We start from the raw sequence: 25,335 nt of genomic DNA, 5'->3' as shown, positions 1-25,335 counted from the left end.
ACTGAATCTCCAAATGACTTAGCCATCCTGCAGGAAAGTTTGTCCCAAATAAATAACTGGTGCCAAAATCATGGACTGAGACTAAACACCAAAAAATACCTTATTGCATCCTTTGGGAAGTCATCTAACCCAGGGAACTACCACATTGCAAAATATGCCCATAAGACTGGACCTAGTTGTTTGAGATTTGGGAAAGTATGTGAACAGTGACCTAACATTTGACCATCACATGTCTATTATTGTAAGAAAGGCCTTCTATATTGCACAACTTATAGATCTACAGATATCATTGTCCCTCTTAACTCAGCCCTCATTTGATCAGTCATTGAATATAATGCCCCCTTTGGCAGGTATTTTTCTAGACTTATGCAACAACTAAAAGGCCCACAGGAACACCTTAGTAAAAGGATACAAGGTCTAAACAACATGTCCTACATGGACAGACTCAAAGCCTTGTCACTAAACTCAGTATCCTTCACACTGCTAAATGGTGACCTGTGTTTGGCATACAAGCCATCTCCAATCCAGTTAAATTGTATCAGAAATACGTGGTCTAGGAATCTAAACATCTTCTGCAACATCAGCAGAATGGTTTGGAGGGACAGGTATGTCTTGCAGAAGATACTGGTACTGTGGAATAGACTCCCCATCAATATAAAACAAAGTCCATCCCTCTCCATATTCAAGTACAATTTACATCTGTGGATGGGAAAAATAAAATTTTCCTCAGGACTGCCCCCTTTACTACTAATTCACAGAGGCAGCTACTAATTGATTTATCCCATGCATAGTACAGCTTGCCATTTGACTGATTGTTTTCTATCAGAGAGATAGAAGTAGCAGAGGGGGTGAAGGAGATGGTGGAGAGAGTGTCTAAAAGTAGGTTATGGGAGATCATGTCAAATGCTTTAGATAGATCTAAGAATATGGCTCATATGAAGTTGTTGTTTCTAAGTTGGTTAACCTGGTTAGTAAAGGAGAGAAGAGCAGTGGTTGTACTATGGTTTGGGAGGAAGCCATGCTGTGTGAGGGAGAGGAGATTGTGTGAGGTTAAGAAGTGCATCACCTGGGTGTGAATACATTTCTCAAGGAGCTTGGAAAGGGGGGATAGGATAGCAATGGGGGTGGCAGTTTGATAGTTCATAAGAGTTGCCGCCTTTGTGTAGGGGAATAATATATGACACTTTCCATAGTTGGGGATGTAAGCTTCATGTATAGAGCGGTTTATAAGAATCGAGACAGCGTAGGCTAGTGACTCTGCAGCTAATTTTAGGAGATTAGTGGGTAGACCATCTGCTGCGAGAGTGGTGGGTTTTAGTTTTGAGAGTAAATTTTAACTGTGGAGTTTGGTACAGATGAGAGTGTAAAGGTGGGAATATTATTGTGATCTATAGTAGGGGTGAATTTAGAGTGATTGTTGGATAGCTGGTAGATAATGAGAGAAAAGATTTTGTGAAATGATGGTTAAATTGAGAAGCTATACTGTCATTATCAGTATTGGTGTTGGGAGCTGGGGTGGTAATTTTGCTGGGTTTTAGAAGGGAATTGATAGCCTGTCAGAACTTTTGGGGAGTTTTGGAATGTTTGTTTTGGATGTCTAGGAAGTAGTTATGTTTATCCATTTTTGTTTGTCTTTTGGCCTGATTCTGAAGTTGATGATATTTTTGTTCATCTTGGCTAGTGTTATTCTTTTTCCAGTTCTTCCAGGCATTGTCTCTGACTTTTAGTAAGGCTTTTGTTGTCCTATTTAGCCAAGGGGCATAGTTAACTTTAGTTCTAAGTTTCCCGATGGGAGCTAATATATTTAGAACATTCATAAAAGTACTATTGAAAAACTCAACTGCCTGGCCTAATGCTAGAGTTTGTAGTGGGTGCCAGTCATGTTGCTGTAATATGCTGTTAAGAGTTTGTGGATTTACTTTGTGCTCATCCCTAGTTTCCTTATACAGTATGGGTTTGGGTATGTTTACATGTTTACGAATAAGGAATGCGGGGCAGTGGTCACTCAGTTCATCAGGTAGGCAGCCCACATGCTAATTTTCTTTGGGGAGATTAACTAAAGTCCAATTGAGAATGGAGGTTCTTTTGGATTTTTTGTCAACTCTGGTGGGTTCTTGGATTAATTGTGAGAATCCAAATAAGTTAATATGGTTTGAGGGGTTGTTGGGGTTGCAGGCTAGCCAGTCTAGGTTTAGGTCATCTAGCAGGATGGTTCTTGGGACAAGTTGATTGTAGCCCATTATAATATTTCCTCTATTATAGGTGAGTTATTTCCTGGAGGAATATAACTGCAGAGGATGTTGATTCCTTTTTTGTTTTTGAGGGACATAATGAAGCCTAATGTTTCAGCATTCTGAAATTTGGTAAGTGGTGTTTTCTGAGGCTGGAGGTTAAGTGTGTTTTTAAATAAAATTGCAACTCCGTCTCCCTTTTTGGTATCTCTGTCTTGCCTTAGGATGTTATAACCTGGGGGGAGAATTTCTTCATTTTTGGTGGTAGGTTTTAGCCAGGTCTCAGTAATGGTTAGTATGCCTGGGGAGTAGTGGACTATGAATACGTGTAGATCATGTAGTTTGTTGGATATACTTTCTGAGTTTAGGTTAATAATAAGTAGGTCTGATTTCTGTTTGTGAGAGAGAATTGGGTTGCATGGACCTAGGTTGAGGTGTATGTCTCCTGAGATTAGTAGCCATTTTTTGAGGAATAGTTTAAGTTTTATGGCGTGAGCTAAGTCTGTATTTCCTTTAGATGCTGTTTGTCTATTGAGAGGTAGTGTGGTAAGTGTTTTGTGTATATAAAATAATGAGCTATGGTTAAATAGTGTGGAGCAGATTACTATGTTTTTATGTTTCATATATGGACACATCGGATACTAATAATCATACTGTAGATGGGAAGGTGTTTGCAACCAATGAGAAGAAAAAGTGCCTAGTAGTCATAATCACTTAAACATGAACTAGCAGGATCGAGGTAGTATATCTTTGCTAATGGCCAACAGAGTTCAGAGATTAATGACTTAGTGACAAAAATACTATAACAAAGCTTGGTTAGGTTCCTCCTGTAATACTGTGTACATTTCTGGAGATCATTTTGGGAGTATGAAATTGCACTGATAGAGAAAATGCAAAGATTTGTGTAACATCAATGTCAGTCTTATCAGTGTTCTTAGAGCCAGTAAAATAAAACTAAATGCATTTAAAACATTCATATACCAATGCTTAATCAAAGGCTGTTCCAATGTATCACCAACTAGGAATAATGTCAAACTAATAGCAAAAGATAAAATCAAGTAAAACTCAGTGGTCTAGATATGACAGATGAAAATTGCAATAACTAGAAGCCACCCAATAATAAGAACTCCCACAGCCAATGTGGATGTGAGGTTTAAAGTTATTGTACCTGATGAAAGATGGAACACACATCACACATCGGAGGTTCCCAACCGTGGCCCAGATTGTCCAAGCAGTGGGATTATACAGGCAAATAAAGTCAAGCCACTGTTACATAAATGTGTGATCATGTCAAATACTAACACTGGAACTTTATATGAGATCAGATTAGTAATCAGTGCAGACTCCAAAGGAGGATCATTACATTTCCTTTGTTCGTAAAATAGATATTAAAGTAGCACTGCTGTATGTAATGTGTATTAATATAAATGTGAATGGGAAAAAGATTTTACTAAGTAGAATTGTGACATTTTGCTTTGAACTTTATATCAACAGGGCAGAAGATAAAGCATTAAACCACAGCTGCATTCATTATAATCATTTTATAGAATTTTCAAATTATTGTAGAAATCAGAATTTAGAATTGTACTGTTGAATATCTGTCAAGGTAAAGTATGAAATTTACAGTGCAAATACCAGCAGGTCATTCAACAGACAAAAACCAATGGAGTCCATTAAGCCAGAAAGGCAGCAACTGTGACAACCAGGAAGATGATGGTCTGCTGTGGTAGGAGTTTGGTAAGTCAGCAGAGAATTAAGCAATAACCCACGTCTAGGTGTGGGTAATGCTAGATTTACCCATGGTTCGTGTGGTTTGGTCATGAGGGCGAAGCCAGAGTGGCCAAACAAAGACAACTGTGGATAAATCTAGCATTACCCACACCCAGACGTGAGTTATTGCTATTATACAATGATATTATTTAAGAAAAAAAATACTTACGTTTCTTAAATGATGCCTTTGTATAATACCTGCATAGTGCCCTTCTGCGGTTTACCACTCTCCTGGGGCTTACGTGCGTATGCTTATGCAGTACATCAGAGCTGTGTAGATGAAGCAATGGAGAAATGAAAATCTCCTTTGCTTTTTTATAGCTGTTTCACTATGTTAAACAAGTTTAACATAATGAGATAGTTTTAAAAATAGCAACGGAGAAAGGAAGATCTCTGTTGCTTTTTTTAAAGATATCTCGCTATGTTAAACGTATAACATAGCGAGATTACAGCAACAGAGATCTTCCGTTCTCCATTGCTACCTAACAGAAACAAAAAAATCAAGATTTATATTAATGGAAAAAGTCCGGGAGACCAGACCTTTTTCCATTAATATAACTTGGATTTACAATGGGCACACAGGTTGGGCTGGCCAATCAGCGTACACGTTTTCAAATAATAATTGGCAGTCATTGTATAATTGCTTTTATAAGGCCTCAAAGAGATTCTGGCAAATCATCCAGCCAGTAGTTAGCAGAATGCTTCCCAGGCTGTTCCCAGAAATTGTGGAGAAATTGTGGAGCAACACTAAACTTGTCTAGGACACTGTTGGAGATGGAGGCTATACTTTGAGAAACTCCTGAATCCAATGCAAATGCCACCCCCTCCTCATGAGAAAGCAGTCACAGAGGCATTTGATAAAATTCAATTCACTTTTGCAGATGAGGATACAGTGATAATTAAACTGGTCAATAGTGAAAAGGTTGAGGCATTGGCTGAAATCTGGCCAGAAAAGTTGAGGGCACTAGATGCTTTTAGTCTGTTGAGAATAACATATATTTTCAATACCAAGTGGAAGACATGGAAATTACCCAAGGATAGGGTAATCACAATTTTCAAAAGTGGGACAGATAGATGTGCTCCAGTTATAGATGGATCACATTTCTTGTCATCCTGGGAAATCTATACCAGGGCCTTGGAAAAGAAAGTCTATCTGAAAGCAGAGTCTCTTAATAAGAATTAATAATTGAATGTCTTTACTAACAATGGACCTGTGAATCAACATTGTTTTTGCATGGATATTATAGAAGTAATGATAGTTCACCAGTCCTGTCTAGATAAGCTTTGTGGAACTGATGAAGGCATATAACTGAGTATTTCAGAATAAACTGTTGTAGAGGCTACAACAAGATGGGGACAGAATGGTTATTTTCACAATATTGAATGATCTGTACACCAAATGTCATTACCCTGAACACAAAATGACAAAACTGAAAATGCCAGTCAGACCGTGATAAATTGGGGATTGTTTTTTTTCCATTCCCCAATGTAGTGTGATCTCTGGATCTACTTCTAAGTTAAAAACTTTCAAAACATTGACTTTCTTATGGTCGAGACCATAAAATCAAAGGTCTGAAACTTTGAAATTTAAATAAAAAAAAAAACAACTATTTTTTTGTAAGTTTTTGCAGGGGGGCAAGCCCTCCTGTACCCCGTACGTGGAAGGCTGCACCTCCCACATCCCCTGCTAATTAAATATAGCAACTCCAAGATTGCATTACAGTGAGGAACACTGTAAATGTACCATCCCATGCTGTATAGAGTTCTCCATTTAAACCGTTTGAAGTTTCAAAACATCTATCTTATGGGCTCGACCATACAAAAGTCAACAGTTTGAAAGTTCAAAATTTAGAAGTAGACACATATAGATATATAGATATGTAGAAATTGATATATACACACACACACACACATATATATATATATATATATATATATATATATATATATATATATATTTATATATATATATATATACATACATAGATTTAATGTATATAGATATTAAGCAGGGGTGTGAGGTGCATGGAGACTTGCCTCACTGTGTAGAACATGAGAAAAGTTTTTTCACAATATGGTTTGCGACCTTTTGTGGTTGACGTAATGAAGTTCAGTGTTCTGATCATTCAGCATTACAAATCTAATCCAGGTGAAAAGACTGCTGCTCGGTGCCACTCATTCCATATATTTATGGAGTAAGAGTTGTCTCATTTCTGGGCATTAAGTCAAATACATTCAGAATAGGTACAGGACTCTGCCAGTGGTATGTCTTTTTTACTCTTCTGTTCATGCTTTTTTTAAAGGGAATGTCAATGTGCAGTCACAGTTTTCAGAGCATCCTTTTCTGGAAATGAAAGCTTTCTGTGCTGTTTTAATGATGTGCTCCTGGCCTCATGTGGCTCTGAGCTCAGGCTTGCACTATAACTGCTCACCACTGAGTTAGAAGTAGCTGGTATACAATGTAGCATTTCTAAATCTGAGATCATGGTTCTCACTAGGAAATAAGTACAATGACCTCTGAAGCTGATGGAGCAGCAGCTATTTCCACTGTTTAAGTATCCTGTGATCTTGTTAATAAATGAAGGTAGAGCAGATAGATTAGTATGGTATGGTTGCAACAGCACTGACTACACCGTACGAGACTATGGCAGTGAAGCAGAAGTGGATCCTTAGAGCAAACCTCTCATTTTCTCAGTCAGTCACTCTTTTTATATGTCTTCACCTATGATTATGAGATTTTGATATTGACTGAAAGGGTGAGACTATAGAGACAAATGGTGAGAATAAAGTTCCTTCATAAGACTGCTAGACTCATTCACTGTGAAAGAGAAGAGGAGACTGGCAATCCTGAAAACCCTGGAGTAGAGCCTCCGCTCTTCAGGACTGAGATTTGCCAGTTAAGATAGACAGGACACTTAGTGAGGATACCCCATGGGGTTTCCCATCAGAGGTATACAAGGCACAGTGTGCTATGCAAAAGCCATAGGGTGCACCCAGGCCACTATTGAAAGATTATATCATTCAGCCTAAGCTTAACTGTGAATGTCCTAATACCTACCAGGAAGAACTGGACAGTATGACTGGGAATAGAGAAGTCCAATCTACCATGCTCAGGTTGCTACCGCCACAAGCCTAACCAGAGTGAGCAGTTGAGAAAATGAATAGAAAGATGGTACTAGATATAACAAAGTGACACAGGATCACAAAGTCAAGCATGTTGTGACATTACACTACATGCTGTACAGGGAGAAAACCCTTGCACCTCTACACCAGTGTCTCCAAACCACAGGACCATCTTATGGATGACATCAGACAGTCAGATACAGCAGTGTCCAAAGTGACACCTTTACAAAAGGGTGCCATGTGCAGGCATTTGTCACAGCTACCTTAGGAAACATGCAGATCACTGGCTGCCCAACAGCAAATGTGCTATGATAATATGTATCACATAACTGCAATGTTATATTTAATTCTATTTATGATTTTAAAATATTTAATTATAGTTCAGTTGATTTAAATAGTTATCATGCTGATTTATTTTGTATTGGCTGGTCATTTGTACCAGCTAAGAGGGTTGACATACCCAGAGTTGTTAGTAAACTTAAATTGTATGTCAGAAAACTCATTCTTTAGAATATGATGATCCATCATGATTTGTCTTATAATGAATTGAATAATTTGTGCATTCCCAGTACATTCCATTTGGAGCTTCATCCTACTCTTAATTATTTGAGCAGGTTTCAGAGATGGATGTTAGACATTTGAGAAATACTCAACCACCACATTCCTGGCACAATCTTTCTAAACAGCAATATAATATTTTAAAAGAATTATGAACAGAACAAAATTTGAGATTTATGTGCCCAGATAAAGGTGGTGGGCTTTCACCATGCATCAGCTTGACTATCAACAGCGTATCTTTGATTTATTGTATGATAGCACTTATGCAGAAGTCTCTATTAATGAGTTATATGTTTCATATCATAAAATAGATGTTGCTTTATATGATATGCTTATGCAGGGCAAAATTCAATCAGATGAGTGCAAATTTTTATCCATCAAGGAACCAAGGATTCCAGCAATATTTGACATGCCAAATATTGCTGGAATCCTAACAGAGTAGAGATATGAATATAAAAAGACCTGACCGCTGCTTAGCTGTACTGAGCATCTCGGTCACTTGGTGTATGCAGGTAGTATGAGATTTTCTAAACCTGGGAAGAAGGATCATTGTTCCTGCCTGACATGAGTCACTGTTGTGATGATACAGCCTGGTCTGGAGAGTGGAGGTTAATCAGGTTGGGGGAGCCAGCATTGGGAAGACACTGGTGTGTCCAACCAGTCACTGGTGGTAGCCTAGATTGCTACATGTGAGGAAGCACAGAACTATGCTTGACACACTTGATTATATTTATACTCATTGATTAGGCACCTGCTATCTGCACTGTGTCGGTTCTGTCCTTCATTCAGTTTCCTATTTATCTTACCACACAGGGATTTATTTGTAATGCATTTAGCTAGCTAATTTTGCAAACATGGGGCATTATTTCAAAAGCTTTTGCCAGATCAAGCTATTCTGTGTGGACAGCATGACTGCTGTCAACAGCTTGTGTTACTCTTTCAAAGTACTTAACCAAATGCATTAGGCATGCTCTACCCTTTATTAAGCCAAACTACTGTTAGTCTAGCTTGATAAGAGTTTTAATATCATAGTTTATTAGATTTGATTCCATGGCTTGCTAAATAAGACTCATCAGGCTGATAGGCCTGCAATTCCTGGCATCAGTGGTAAGACTACCCTTGTGAAGTGGCATCACTACTCCTGTGCACTGAACCTGAAGGACAAAGGTAGTAGCCAAGCTTAGAATGAGTGGTACCATTTGGAATCCTAGTAGAGTAGAGATATAAAAATAAAAAGACCTGACCGCTACTTAGCTGTATTGAGCATCTCGGTCACTTGATGGTGTAGGCAGGTAGTATGAGACTTTCTAAGCCTGGGGAGAAGGATCATTGCTCCTGCCTGACATAACTTACTGCTGTGATGATACAGCCTGGTCTGGAGAGTGGAGGTAAATCTGGCATTGGATGTTTAGTACTGCTTATTAAACAGTGCAATATATTATCAGATTCCATGGAGGAAATATTTTAGTCTTGGAGAACAGCTTCAGCACACGTTGTTTAGTAGATGGGGGATCTGAGACCTTCAGGGGCAAGCAGACTTTGGAAAGTCACCTCTGTGGTGAAGTTTGCACTGAATTTATTGCTAATGTGTTACCAATGTCCTTAGAATTGGTGGTACCATTTTGAATAAGTTCAGAGCAATGCTGAGTGCTATTTCTTACTTTCTTAACATAAAAAAAGGATTTGTAGTTGTCAGATGCTAACTTAAGTTCAGGGGCAGCCTTAACAGTCCTAATAGTATTTTTCATGTTTTTAGCTAATTTTTCTGATGTTGTCATTCATTTAAGGGTCTTTTGATCTGTTGCATACTCTAAGCAGTTTTTTTCTTTTGCTCTAGAGTGTATTTATGATGGTAGATCTGAAGATGGTTTGGGTTTAAACTTTCCATTACATTTAGATCTGGTAGGCACAACCAATTTAATACATTTATCTAAGTGAGCATATAAGTCTTTTGTGATGCTACCTGCTTTGGAAATATCAGTGATTATGCTGGTATAAGTGAATTTTAAAACTACATAATAGAATTTGATAATATTTGTACATTTGAAATCCTTGAATTCTGAGATATTGGTCTCTGCTGGCTTAAATTGTGAAGGTCCAGTCTTACTGGGGAAGATGATAAAATGTTATAAACAATCAGTTAAAATAGTTGGAGGAACTATGGTATTAGAATGCACTACAAAGCATCATCATTGTTATATATATGTATTTCTAAATGTAGATTTCATACTGCAAAAAATATGCACATATAGGTATATAAAGGTAATCATTTTATAAGTGCAATAAAACCCTTAGGGGAGTGAAAGGCATAGATATTACTATAGTCCCAAGGATTACAAGGTACATGAGTGTGTGTACGTATGTGTGTGTATGTGTGTTTGTGTGTGTGTGTGTGTGTGTGTGTGTGTGTGTGTGTGTGTGTGTGTGCGTGTGTGTGTGTGTGTGTGTGTGTGTGTGTGTGTGTGTGTGTGTGTGTGTGTGTGTGAGTGTGTGCGCGTGTTAAAAAATGAGACCATGAGAGCTATGGATGTATGTGTGTGTGTGTGTGTGTGTGTGTGTGTGTGTGTGTGTGTGTGTGTGTGTGTGTGTGTGTGTGTGTATACATGTGTCTGTCTGTGCCTGTGTTCATGTAATCTATAAACACATATGCAATGCAGCAAGTATAAAATATACCCAGTGTTACTGACAGGAGGGGTTAATAACAGTATACCATGCATCACTAGATAAGCTGACTAAAGATTAAGGCAGATTAGAGAAGGAAACTCACTGTAACCAAAGCTCATCATTATGTAATGCCTCAGCCTAAAACTGTAAAAGATGTGTTCAGTCTATGTAACTATGTTAAATCTTAAGCTTCAATGCTATGTTACTAGCCAATGTTAAGTTTGGTACTATCTATATAAATGTGCATACTTCTGTATACGCCTTATATTTTGCTTAAAATTTAACTGTGGAGCTTTTATCACCGGACGTCCACTGATAATGGACATGCATCCAGTCGGACTTTCAACAAATGTAAAATAAATAAATAAATAAGAGTGATAACGTAACATGAACAATGCAGCACAGATGATTCACATATATCGAACATAAAGCACTGGAAACGTAAGCCACCTATAAATGCACCTAAATAATAAACTTAAACAGCATCATATTGTAATGACACTGTACACAGCTGAGAGCCATCCAAACACTGCTTAATAATCTAAGAAGGAAGCTAAACTGAAGTTACAAAGAGATTAAATATAATGGTAGCGCACTGTGCATGAGATGAAAACAACCCAAGAATTGTGAAAAGTACTGTGCTACCTTATAAATGCTGCCTATGTCTGTAGAACAACTTGTGAAATCCATAGCCAAGGTACTATGGTAGCATCCTGAAGATCTTAATGTTTATGTAGTGAAGTGACAGTACCATGTATGAGCAACATTAATCCATCATAGTGATCTGTAAACCAAAAATGACAGTGCAGTGGCAAGGACATGCGACTGTGTACAGTGATAAAGTACAACAGCAGTAAACTGCATATCCCCATAGTATTTCCATTGCAACTGATAAAGAAATGATTGTGGCTGTATTTATTTCAGCTAAATTTGTTTTTTGCTGGGGGGGCTTTAAAAATAGCATAAATTGTAATCACTACATTTTGCTAAAAGTCTGTGCATCATGCTCCATGTGTTAATTGTGATGTTAAAAATAACAATAGATGGCTACAAGCTCTGTTGCACTGCAGTGCTCCTTTGAAATGTAGGTCATGTGTTTGATAAATGTTTGAGACTGTGAGGTTATGTGAAGTGTTTGTAATATAACTATGATAAGTAAACCAAAATATTTTGATAATTAAAAGCTCAGTATGTTTCTCTCTGGTAAGTTCAAACAATAGCCTTACAGTACTATATTGAAATCAGCTATGTAAGCAGTTTGAGATTTTAGGTACAGGCCGGAAAACAAAGCAAAACAAATTACACATAGCGCTGTTTGGAAGCAATTCACATGCTATACCAAATGTTTGTTTGTCTTTTGGCTTTTTCCCGGTAAGGGGTCGCCACAGTGGAACTCCGGTCCGCTAATGATTGGCAGTAGATTTTTTTACGAAACGCCGAGGTGCCAGCTCGACGCTCAACCTTCAACGAAGGCAAGCCCATTACCAAATACTATAGATAAATGTTTAATGCATCTCATTTGTTTCCATAAAACAAAACAACAACATTTATCATTCTGAAGTTCTATGACTGTTAAACTAAATTTTTGCATTTATCTGTCTCTACACAAGTTGTGAAAGAGAGCAATATAACATTTTTTTTTGTTTCAGGCACAGAGGAAGAAAAAGAAGAAAACACATTGTAGAACTTGACAGCCAAAAGGCATAAACGATTTAAAGATAATACACTGATAAAATCTTACTAAAATCTTCTCTTTCAAATCTGAAAAAAAAAATTGTTTCTCCTTGAATTAAAAAAAAAAAAAAGTTAAACGATTTACAATGTCTAATAGCAAGACAAATGTTGAAGCAAAAACTGAAATGTGTGAAAAAAAAATAGGGGTCACTTTCAACAAGGAGCAGAGTAATAGATCATGAAAAAAAATTCTGATCTGCATTTGTATATTAAAATTATTAAGACTTTTCTTGTCTTATTTCCAAAGGTTAAGATTGCAATTGTGATATTTTTTACATAAAATCTTGATAATGTTTAAAAGTTTTAACATTATAGAGAAAGGATGAAACTGTGTTAGAGCCATCCTCCAATATAACTGAATGCATTTTATTGCTAATGAGGTGTTTAAAACTGAGAATATAAGTACCCCGGTATATTCTTGGAATCGTTGGTATTTCCTACGAACTATCCATTTATGACCCATATCAATCAGTAGTGTGGAGTCTTCTGTTTAAGCATGGATTTGTAAGTCTGAAGAAAAACCGTATACTAGCAATCAGACATGAATACATTTCTGGAAAGGTTGAAATATACTACTAGACATGCTAAGTGCCACCATATAGTATTTTCATATCATGGTTAAAAGCAATGAAAACTCTGTTGAAAGTGCCAAAGAACACAGAGTCTACTGACATTTTTTATAATATTTGTTAACTGGCTAAGCAATATTGTCCAAAGATCCCATTTGGGCATAATCTTTGCCTTATGGACGCACAAAATCAAACATAAGAAAAAATGCACAATACAGCAAAATACAATAGTGATAAATCTAGGAACAACTAATACATACCTCTTTTGGTCTAAAGCTTGAGTTCAGTACTGCTAATTTTAGTGGAATAAAACTTAGAAGCTGAAATCAACAGTAGCCAAAGAGAGTGAGTGGAATAATTTAGTTGTAGAGTAACACTGGCGTTGGAAAAGGATAAAGATAAAAATGTAAAGTGCTCCTGGAATGTGGCAGAGTAAGTAAATGTTTGTATGTTTGTACCTTTGAATATGCACCATAAATATAGTGCAATAGCTGAGAAAATCACTTGAATAGTAGTATATTGTTCAACGGTACCATACGGGAAGATGTACAATACCATTTATATAGGAGTCAAGGCTATTTATGGGTTTGCCTAAGATGGATGGTAACTGATTTGTAGAGGGGCTGTATGATGCGGGAACATATTTTTCTTTTGGGAGATCATAATCTGGTTTGCTGGGATTAACACAGCACAAAAATCTTCTGCTACTGCTACTGTGTAATGTGGTCTGAAAAGGCAATTGTTGTTACACTTCTCTTAGTGTATATTTGGTACTCCTAAAATGCTGGAAATTTTTGAGTGGAGGCAAGTGGTCATTTATTAGTTTATAGGCAAATGTGTTAACAAAGAAATTGCCCCTTACATCTGCAGGGAACTAGTTAAATTTATTGTTTGTGAGATATAGGTACCTACAACATCTTCTGGAAAATATCCAGGTTCTGAAAAAATTGTAATGCTCTGAAAGGGATGGAATATTCAAAGTGAGACAACAGTATATTAATGTGAATGGCATGTCTGTGACCATTAAGTATTCTCTCTGTTATGCTATTCTACACATTGATAAAATATAAAAGTTTGTTTCAGTGTTGAAACATGGTATTTTTTTGTATTACAAATGGACATAGATGTTGTAAAGGGTGTCATATAGCAAGTGGTTGCACTGAGGAAAATTTTTATTAGTAATTCTTCTTCTGTTTATTTCAAGCACATGCGATTGACTGTGTGGGCCAAGGAAAGGTACACCTGTCAGAGTAAATGTGTGGTCAACACAGCAAATTGTGATTCCTGTAAGCTTTTACATTGGCAAAACTACAAGAACTTTAAACAGAAGAATTTATGAACACACACTAGCTGTAAAGAAAAAGTATCCAAATAATGCTTTGGCTAGGCATGCACTGGTTTGTCCAACTTTAAAATGTTTTCCTTTTACGCATGCACTGGTTTGTCCAGATTTTCAAATGTCTTCCTTTTACGTTTTGGATAAATTAAGTGATAGTTTTTTGTCTGGAGATTTCAAATTGAGGGCAGATCATACACCAGGCCTTAATGAGGCCATTAACATTAAATATTTTTTACAGATTCAAAAAATTCTTTAGTGAAAACACATTATCAGTTGTTGATTATAAATATGAATCTAATGTTTTATGTTTTATTTTGATTTTTATATTTTGATTATATTGGTTTGGTTGGTTAATTAACATTATGTGATTGTTATTAGAGTGTATTTAAACAGTGCAATAGGGGAGTGTCTTCATTTTCTGAAGAAGTTCTAAAATAAAAGAACAAAAGCACTAGTTGTGTTGAAGTCTTAGTATGAGATGGTAAATATTATATTAATCAGCTAATTTCTGAGCCATGAACATATATCTTCTAATAATCTGTTCTTTTTAAGGTTTAATAAGAAACTGTTGTGTCTATGATGAAAGATTCTAAGCAATCATCCTTATGGGTATTATGCATCTTTTTTTCTTTCTAAATTACACTCTGTAATATATATTTTTTTCTTTCTCTAACTCCTTCTATCTTACATTTCCTTTTGTAGTATATCAGAATCATACAATTTTAAGCTATTCTATTCTCAAGATCATTCCCTTCTTTCCTGTTTCTGCTTACCTTTTCTCCTTATCTGATTGTTTTTTAAGTGCTGAGATATAGGGGATTGGGCCCATCTCCATTCACCCTTGCACTCCTTGAGGTCAGTATACTGCCTTCCCATACCCAAATTCCCACCCACCTCCACGTTCACTGCATTTGTGACCACATTTCACTTCCTCCAACATAGCAGCCAGTAAGTTCATGGGAGTATACAAGGATAATGACTTCCAGGGCCTTTATAAGCTTAGCTATGCAATCCAACCAACATTGTTCCTATTTATCATGGGCATTTATTAGGATGGGGTAGGAATTTTCTAGAAGTTATGTGGCAGGATCGTATGTTAGTTTAGGCATTACTGTCTGCCTCTGTCTATCAGAGACATGGGAGCCAGACCTGGGGTGAATTTTCAATTTCTTATCCATTGGTCAAGGTTACACATAAAGAGTGCTAGAGATGGACTCTGCTGCACATAGATGGGACCCTGTTCCAGAACTTGGGGATCATCTGAGTTGCATATCTGCCTCACCAAAACATCTTATTTATGTCACAAGCAAATGTTAAATCCTTGGATCTAGTGTTTCTGTAGATTGCCTATCAGTAACCTGTAGAAGATAAAGGATAGAGATAGGGATTTATGGTGATCCTTATAGAACAATATATTTATACTCCGGATTCTTCTGGTAAGGAAACTTTGGGGGCATTCCAGCTGTTGCATATGTTTGGTCAGGTACATGCGGAAGGGTACATTATACTCAATAATGGCTCTGATAAGGGCCAAATAAAATTACATTATGACTTCCTTGGACCTGGATGACATGCCCTTATTTATAAATTGGGTGACACAGAAAGTTTGTCTTGCTACTTTTGCCACATGTTGGTTAAAGGTCAGATTACTGTCTACATATGTGCCCAGATCACTGATTACCAGGTCAACTCTTACTGGTGTCTTATTGATGGAGTAATTAGCCTGGTATCAGTTTTCCAAAAATGCACTATAATGCATTTATTGGCATTGAGTTTTAGTCCATGACTTTGGCACCAGTCATTTGTCTGCATTAGACCTTCTTGTAAGATGTTTGTGTTATGGTAGAATTTATGACTGCTCCCAATATGCAGTCATCTACAAACTTGGTCAGCCAAATGCTCTTGACAATAGCCTTTACCTACAAGAAGTAGATGCCAGATATGAGTGGTTGAAGCACAGAGCTTTGAGGTGCCCTGCTAGTGTCCAGTCTCTTAGTGGAGGTAGTATCACTAGTCTTGACTACCTGGGTCCTGTCTGTGATACAGCTGGCAATCCAGTGAGTTATGTGGGGTTTATACCCAGTTCAATGAGTTTGTCAACAATACCCAAGTGGGGAATATTATCAAACACTTTAGCCATGTCCAGGTAGGTGGTTTGCACTGTTTTCCCATCATCAATTGTCTTTGTGACCTTATCAAAGAAGTCCACCAGGTTTAGAAGGCATGACCTTCCACTGACCAAGCTAAACTGGATTGTGCCCAGTATCTGAAGGTTGCTTATGGCTTTGTTTCTCACTTCCATGATAATTTTTTCCATAGCTTTGCACATTAGACTAGTTTGAATAATAGGTTTGCAGTTTCTAGGGTCAGTTGATGGTCCACCCTTGTGAAGTGGGATAACCATTGCAGTTCTGCATTCTCTTGGTACACACCTGTTTTGAGACTACAGCTGAAAGTGACTTAAGTGGTCCTGATAGGTCATGTTTGAAGTTATCTAGCAGGCATCCTGGGATATTGTCAGCGGCCTATGAGGCTGTGTTTCTGGCCTTACTGAGCAACATCTAGACCTGCTCTCTTTTAAAAGTTGGGGTTTATGCTTGTAGGTATTTCATAGCTGAGGCTGGGGGGAGTCGGGAGGTCAAGTCTGAGCTGAATTCATCAGTTAGCAAATTTACTATGTTGCTGTGCTTACTGAAGACGGCACCATTGAGCACCAGTTTGGCAAAGTGATGTGTGCTGCCGCTGAAGTTTTGGACAAAGCTGTAGAAGGCCTTGTGCTTGTCATTAGCCAGTAAGGCTATCTAGACTTCATAATTAGCCTTGTTGGACCTAATTAGTCCTCTCAGTTCCCTTTTAGTTTAATATCATTGTGTGAGTTTTTCTTTCTTATTTTAGCTGTAATTTTTTCCTTTTGTTATACTTCCAATTTAAGTTAGGATTCCTCCAGCGTGATTTGTTTTCACAGTTTGTTTTGGGCTTACTTTTAGTGGCTACAGAAGGCTCTATACAGCCATTTTCATGTTTGTACAGGGTCTCTGTGAACCATTCTGCATAGGTCGCTTTGAACTTGGAGATGGGAGAGGCACTGAGTTTTGATAAGTTATCACTTTGGAATAATTCCTAACTGCTACAAGGTTTGCTGAGGTTACTGAGTTGATTTATATTTTGAAGGAGATGGCTTTGTGGCCCGACCTCACCAGTGAGGGTGTGACATTTGGTGGGGGGGGGGGGGGTTGCAGCACTCTTCCATATTGATGTGTACCAGGTCCAGTATATTAAGGAGCTTTGATAGGTGTGTGCACTATCTGATCAAGGTTATTTATGTTAATAAAGTCTAGGATTTGCTGTGCCTGTGAGTATGAGGCAGTGTATGTTTCCCAGTCTATACAGGGGTAGTTAAAGTCTCCCATGAATACGGTATTTGGCTTAATGGTTAGTGTCTCCAGTAGGTCCATGTGCAAGCTATGGGATTCTAGTGACCTATAGCTTGCCAGGATATGGTATGGGACTTTGTCTATGGTGATTGCATGTGGATAAATTCCAGGGCTTTGCCCAGTTTAACCAAGCTTGAGTTATACTTGTTGCTAATACAGATTGAGACTGGACCACCTTTTGTGCCTGCCTGTGCAGCTGATGGTTTAAGTGTGTGGAAGGCACTGAATCCTTGCCTGTGCAGCTGATGGTTTAAATGTGTGGAAGGCACTGAATCCTTGTCTGTGCAGTTGATGGTTTAAATGTGTGGAAGGCACTGAATCCTTGTCTGTGCAGTTGATGGTTTAAATGTGTGGAAGGCACTGAATCCTTGTCTGTGCAGTTGATGGTTTAAATGTGTGGAAGGCACTGAATCCTTGTCTGTACAGCTGATGGTTTAAGTGTGTGGAAGGCACTGAATCCTTGCCTGTGCAGCTAATGGTTTAAATGTGTGGAAGGCACTGAATCCTTGTCTGTGCAGTTGATGGTTTAAATGTGTGGAAGGCACTGAATCCTTGTCTGTACAGCTGATGGTTTAAGTGTGTGGAAGGCACTGAATCCTTGCCTGTGCAGCTAATGGTTTAAATGTGTGGAAGGCACTGAATCCTTGTCTGTGTAGCTGATGGTTTAAATGTGTGGAAGGTACTGAATCCTTGTCTGTGCAGTTGATGGTTTAAATGTGTGGAAGGCACTGAATCCTTGTCTGTGCAGCTGATGGTTTAAATGTGTGGAAGGTACTGAATCCTTGCACTGCCAGAGTACTTCCTGTGGATTTAAACCATGTTTTTGTAATGGCACAGATGTCTATATTGTCCAGAGTAAAGAGAGCTTGTAGACTGTAGAGTTTCCTGTTTAGGCTCCTAGCATTGAGCAATAACACTTTTAAGTTTGTTTGGGTTTTATTTGCTATGTTGATAGGTTTGTCAATTTGGCATTGCCTAAAAAAGGCTGTAAGGGGATCTATAACATTTTAGCCAATATTTGGAAGTCTAGGGTAGACAGGTGCAGACCATCCTTTGCAAAGCAACATGGTTTGTTAACCATGTCCTCTCATGCTGAAAAATATTAAATCCTCCTAGCAAGACACCAGGACCCTAGCCAATTATTGAAGTCAATCATATTTTGTTCTTTCTGTGGCATCATCCTTGGTGAAGGTAGAATGCTGCACAATGCGAGGCACTTACATGCCTGAATCACATATTAAGAGAAATCAAGCAATGTCTATCTATCTTCATATAGTCCAGGGAAGTACATCTCAGTTCATTAATACCCACATTATGATAGAATCATATGGGTAGCTGGGGTATAGTGACCTGAGTGTATACGTTACTTGGCAGATCCTGGTTCCAGATAAGCAACTAAGCATTTTCTTCTCCTTTCTCAGTTTGGTGAGTTGGTTATCTGTGTGTCAAACAATGGAGTCTCCTATGACAAGATTCAAGGATAATGTGTTGGCTTGCATTATGGACTTTGCTGTTGGGGCTCCACTCAGTGTGGGAGTATGTGTTGCATTTGGTGTTGCTTTTGGTGAGTGCTTTAGAGATTGATGATTATATGCATTGGCATTTATAAACTTAGAAAGTTTTTTAAGATTTGGGAAGATTGCTTTTTAGTGCCTTGGCATAAGTCGGTCTGTGTGTGTGGTGGACACAATGTGTGGTGGATGCAGTGTGAGTGCATTTTTGACAACTGCATTTTGTAGGCAAGATTTTTGCTTCAAGTGAAATTGTGTATGTGCATCTTTCACTTACTGAGTTTTTTCTTTAAAGATTAAATGGTTGTCTGCAAACATGAGACAAATGGTACATTGTCTCTGGATGCCAATATCTACCAAGCTGGCTATGGAAATATTTGGAAATTGCATATCCATGTTGTCTGGACCTATATTTAGGTGAGCTATTGCAGATCACTCCTTTGGGTGATTTCTGGGATTTCGCAGTAGACAAGGTTAGATTATGTTAAGATTTGATAATAGTGCTGCTTAATGTGCAAACTAGCTGCTCTAAGATTGTTTCTGAGCAGTGGCTCTGTTATAGCCACCCTAAGATACTGGGCATTTGTTTCTGTACAGGGTACTTCTAACCTCTTGATATAATGACACCCAGAAAGACTGCTTGCAAGTGTAATGCTACAACAAAACAACTTAAACAAACTACCTTGACAAGTTAGTTTCAAATATTCAGTACCTTTAGAATGGTTTAAAGGCAGATTAGACAAATAAAGCAAAGATAAAGCAGTAACACTCTGAATAGTTAAAGTAAAAAACAAAGTAAATCTCTTATCTGCCAAGGATGGAGCTGGATTAACTCAGGACCCCTCCCCCCTCAGAGTGTGGTAAGAGTGCCAAGTAGATTGGGGCTCTGTGAAAATGAGCAGGAGACAATTTACAGTAAGGGTGGTTTACTCAAGTGCAATAATGGTTGGCTGGGTGGGCACTTAGTGTTATGGATAAATGAAAAACAATGTGTGGGAAAGTACTTAAATAGGTTATACAACAGACAACATTAACGAAAAAGGGGAAGGAGAGACTTAAGGGTGGAATTCAGAGACACAGTGTTGGGGGCTAATTTAAATGGGAGCTCTAGTTCTATGGTTAGAATTTCAGAAATGTTTCCCTTAATGTCTCATAGGGGTGCAGATTCAAAGAACAGGGCAAAACAGTAGTAAAGGTAAACAGAAAGGCACTGGAATAAAACTTTAAGATGGTATATACAGCTAAAAATGAAATGAAGCACAGATCCTGGTGCAGAATTCACAATACTGCTACTATTGCAATCCCACCACCGACTAGTCACCAGACTACTAAAAAATGACAATTTAAGTAGGCATATACAGTTATAAATAGTAAGGAAGCACAAAACTTGAAGATTTTTCTCCAAACAGTCACACACCTATTTATATTCTCTTGACCATCCTCCCATTAAACATCACCATCTTTTTCTTCCACTATTTTTCAGTCATAAAAAAACACTGTTTTTTACTCTAACTCCTGATTTATCAAATCTCCCTAGCATATTTCTAAACTTCTATTCTCACACTCTGATTACTTTTGTCAGTCACTCACTCACTCTCTACTTTACTATTCTGTTTCTTAGCATCAACACATTTTCTGTCTTTGCCTCTCTCTCCTACTCTACTTTAATTTGTTTTACTTTTTCTATCAATCACTCTCACCCACTATTGCTCTCCTGCCTTACTTTCCCTCTTTCTCCCACTCCCATCAACAAGTCTCACCCTACGTCCCTACTCTAGCAATATATATCGCTCAAACTCTAAACAAATATATCTCTCAAAGTCTGACAAAGTATGGCATATCTAGCTCTTAATCATATTTACCTGTGTGTGTGTCTGTGTGTGTGTGTGTGTGTGTGTGTGTGTGTGTGTGTGTGTGTGTGTGTGTGTGTGTGTGTGTGTGTGTGTGTGTGTGCATTTTAATTTCACTTGCTATCCTTACTAACTCTCTTGCCTTGTCTGCCTATCTCGTACACAGTTCGAGTAATACCATAAATTTCAAAAATACCTTTTGCATATCTTCAAGTCTTTATAGCATTTCTTAGATCACCTGTTTAAACAATCTTACAAAAAGACTAATTTTCTACATCTCAATTACCATGTCATTCTCAAAATTAAACCCAAACAACTAGACACCATAATAAAATTCCACTCTGTGATGATAAACTCCCCAACCCTGATCCATATTAACACTCTATCAAAAGTACTAACCTCCAACTCCCTACCTCTACTCTTCCTTCTAAACTAACAGCATCTAAAATTAAATGAAATATGACAAAAAGTAGTACTCAAACTTACAAGAGATAGATCAAAATAACCCACCTCTCTTCTGAATGTCCATCAAAAATATTCTTCAGCCTGGCAGAAATTAGCAGCCCAACTCCAAACCTGATGTGGAACCCAACTATACTTTCTCTCTATACAATTCTAACTTATCATCACCATTTAATCTTGAATCGCCATCAACTCCAAAGACAATTCTAAAGAGGACTACCTTCTTACAACTCTTCTAGCAAACAGTGTCATAGACAAGTTAACTGTTAAATATATCCCCATCTCCACAATAAAAAAAGTTGAATATCTAATATCTAAAAATATCAGCGGATGCAATAGTCTATCCAGTCTCTATCATTATAAATAAGATCCATTTAAGAGTCATGTGTTACCTTCCACTTGGAAAACATTGTACATTATACCTGTACACAAAGTTGGCACTTCTGTAGAACTCAGTAACTATAGACCCACAGTTATACTTATTCCTCTTTCAAAATCTTGGAAAAGTACATCTACTACCAACTTCTTACATTGTTTGCAACAACCTCCTTTTCCACCCTCAACATGGTTTTTGATCTACACAAAGTACCTCCAATGTTCTACTACATTTTGCCAAAGATTTCCATTAGAAATCCAACACTTCTGGTATTGTGTTTATTTTGTTCTTAGACTTATTCAAAGTGTTTGATACCTAATCTCATGTTAAGTTCCTTCAAAGATTTGCATCCCTGTCTCTAACCATTCACTCTCCTGGTTCAAAAGCTACCCGACAAATAAATCACAATCTGTTAATTGGCAATCCTTACTCTTCTTTCCCACTCATTTCAGCTGGGGTCACTCAAGGATCCATCTTAGATCTTCTCCTGTTTAATAATTTTATCAACAGCTTACACTCAGCATATAAAGAAGCTACACTCATTCAATACACATATGATAAAAACGTTGTTTGCTTTGCTCCAATCCATTTCTTCTTAAGCAAACTACTCAAATGTCTTTTCCTCCATAGATAACTTGTAATCTGAATTCTTCAGCCCCCTGCTATAAAACACGCTAAACTGTACTGCTGATCTAACCAGCATATCCTATAACTGAAAAGTTCATCTCTACTTGATTCCCAAGTAGACTATTCTCTATCTGTAAAGCCTAGCACTTACTCCTACAGTACTTGCACCTTGATAAAGAACTCTTATTATAGATAGTACCCCACCAGCCCAAAACCCACTTCCCCCGGAGTCCTTTGAAAGTTCTTTATCTACTACTTCTAGTATGTCGAGGGATCAGTTGCTAGTGTCCTCTCCAGCTCAACTGGTGAACCTGGGAATATTGAGGCAATGTTACAATTGCCTCATGTAACAATCCTCTCCTTCTCCCACAAAACACAAATACATGCGAGATGCAACTATACGGCCAAACTGGAGGCTGAGCTCTCTCAACATAGGACTGGCAAGACCAGACAGGAGGAGAAGGCAACCACACACAATACATACCCAGTCACACATGGTACCATCACAACTTCAAATCATACACATACTCACACAAAGACATACTTGGAGGCTCTGGTCAAAATTTACCAAAACAGCAGAGGCCACCAAAGCAGACACCCAAACAACTACCACCTCACGACCCAACACATGCAACACATAGACCACACAGTCAGAGTGTCAAACAGTCACAGCAAACAAAATGCCAGACACACTTGTCATTGGTGATTCCATAGTCAGACACACTGCCAGACTGAGTAAGGAGAAGGTCACAGTAAGCTGCCTGTCGGGCGCTAGAATCCGCCACATAACAAGCACTCAGGTCTCTCAACAGCAGGTACACTCAGTCATTGTCCACGCTGGTGTCACGACCTGAGCTTGGACTACATGAAAAGGGGAGCTCTCTGATTATGTAGCCCAGGCAGGTATGACCCTGACCTTGAGCAGTATCCTACCTTCACCTAGAATGATGCCACAATACAGTGATAAGATGATCAGCTTTAATAATTGGCTTAAATTCTGGTGTCATTCAAAGGGATCAATGTCTGTCTGCCTGGGATGACATGCTGGACAACCTGTCACCCTGGGCTTTTTTAGGCAAGGCTCAAATTCTAAACCTACCACCCTAGAACACCAAAAGGAAAAAACTAAGGGTAATGCTGCTCAATGCCAGAAGTCTCAATCTCAAGATGCGGCCCTTCTCAATATGGAGAACATCGATGTCTGTGCTGTGACAGAAACCTGGTTCAAGGCTCCTGAGAGCACCCCAGCACTAACAGGTTTCACCTCATATCATCCGCCCCAAAATCCGGACAACACCAAGAAAGGAGGGTGTCCATATTCATAAAGGACACCCACACCTCGGAGACCATCCAGGTGCAATTAACCATAAGCAAGACTGCTCTGCAATTTGTAGCATGTTACAGGCCACCCTCTCAAACTCAGGAACCTCACATGGCCTTCCTGAAAACATTGGAGGGATAAATGTATCTCCAAACACCATCATACTAGGTGACTTCAACTACCCTAATATAGACTGGGAACACTACTCAAGCCCGAACACTCTAACCCAAAGATTCCTGGAGTTCATAAACTCAAATGCCATGGAACAACTAGTCACCATCCCCACAAGAGGTGAAAACATACTTGATCTCATCATCACGAATATGGGATCAAAATGTTCAACACCGAAGTATACCCCTCACTGGTGAGATCAGATCATAAACTAATCTCGCTGGAGGTCCTCATCCCGCCCCACCTGAAACAAAAAGACCACAGTGAAAAACTTCTCAAAAGCCGATTTCACACTTCTAAAACTAGTGTGGTCTCCTTTAAGGCCCCTGAGCCAGTGGTAAACATTACTCAAACCGCTGAATCACTTACAAATGCCTTCTACCAGCACCTACAGGACTGCATGGATCAGGCAATCCCAAACAAAACTAAGACTCTCTGTACCAAAGGCAAGCGTCCAGTCTGGTGGACCCCAGCCATAAACAAGCTCTACAACAAAAAATCCTTGAAAGGTAAGACACCTTTGATCATTATAAGTAAAACTAAGAGCTCTCATAAAATCATCCAAGGCAAATTTTGAGAGAAAAATCGCCAAGGACTCTAAAGACAATCATAAGGCCTTCTTTAGCTATGTTAGAAACCTAGGAGGAAACTCCCAGATATGCTCAGAATTAGTTCAAAATGATCTGAAAATTACTGAACCTACACACATTGCTAACATACTGGCTGACAGGTTCAGTGCAAACTTCTCCCCTCCCCAAAAGGAGAGATATCTATTCCAGAGGATGGTAGCCCCCAAACATCTCCAGTGAGAACTGCCCTCACTAAGGCAAAAACACAGCATCCATGGGACGGATGGTGTAACTCGAATTAAACCCACAGTTAGGACAGCTGTTTAATCTTAGCCTCACCTCAGGATACGCGACTGTGGTCCCACTTCATCCTCCACAGACCCTGGAAATTACCATTAGCTTGACAAGCCTTATCTGCAAAGCCATGGAGAGGATCATAATGGAACTCATAAATAAAGATATAGGCAACTTGCAGACTTTGGATCCAACCCAGTTTGGCTTTGTCAAAGGCAGATCCTGCCTCTTAAACTTGGTTGACTTTTTCGAGACAGTCACCAAGGCCATTGATGAGGAAAGGCAGTCCATACAGCCTACCTCGACCTCCCACTCAGGTATCATCGAAAAACTCATCAGCTTGAATGTAAACCCATACATCACAAGATGGGTTGCAAACTGGCTAGCGACAGAACCCACAGGGTCAGAGTTGCTGGAGCCATGTCAGACTCAAAGCCTGTCACAAGTGGTGTCCCTCAGTCCTGGGTCCACTCTTGTTTGGCATCTACTTTTCTGAAGTACAAGCAAACACAGGAGGGTTATGGCTGACAAAGTTTGCAGATGACTGCAAACTACACATCTGACACAGATATCCTCCAGAAGGGCCTCACAGAAGCGGATAACTGGTGCCAGAGCCATGGCCTGAAGTTAAACGCCAAAATGCATAGTCATAAAAACAAGGTTACCCCTAGCTACCATATAGGTGACAATCCACTGAGCACAGAAAAAGTCATCAGGGACCTGGGGACCCAA

The sequence above is a fragment of the Protopterus annectens genome, chromosome 10.part0 (assembly GCF_019279795.1).
Source record: "Protopterus annectens isolate FY-2018-M chromosome 10.part0, PAN1.0, whole genome shotgun sequence".
Classification (NCBI taxonomy): Eukaryota; Metazoa; Chordata; order Ceratodontiformes; family Protopteridae; genus Protopterus; species Protopterus annectens.
The sequence above is the reverse complement of the archived record's forward strand: the minus strand, read 5'-3'. Positions refer to the sequence as shown.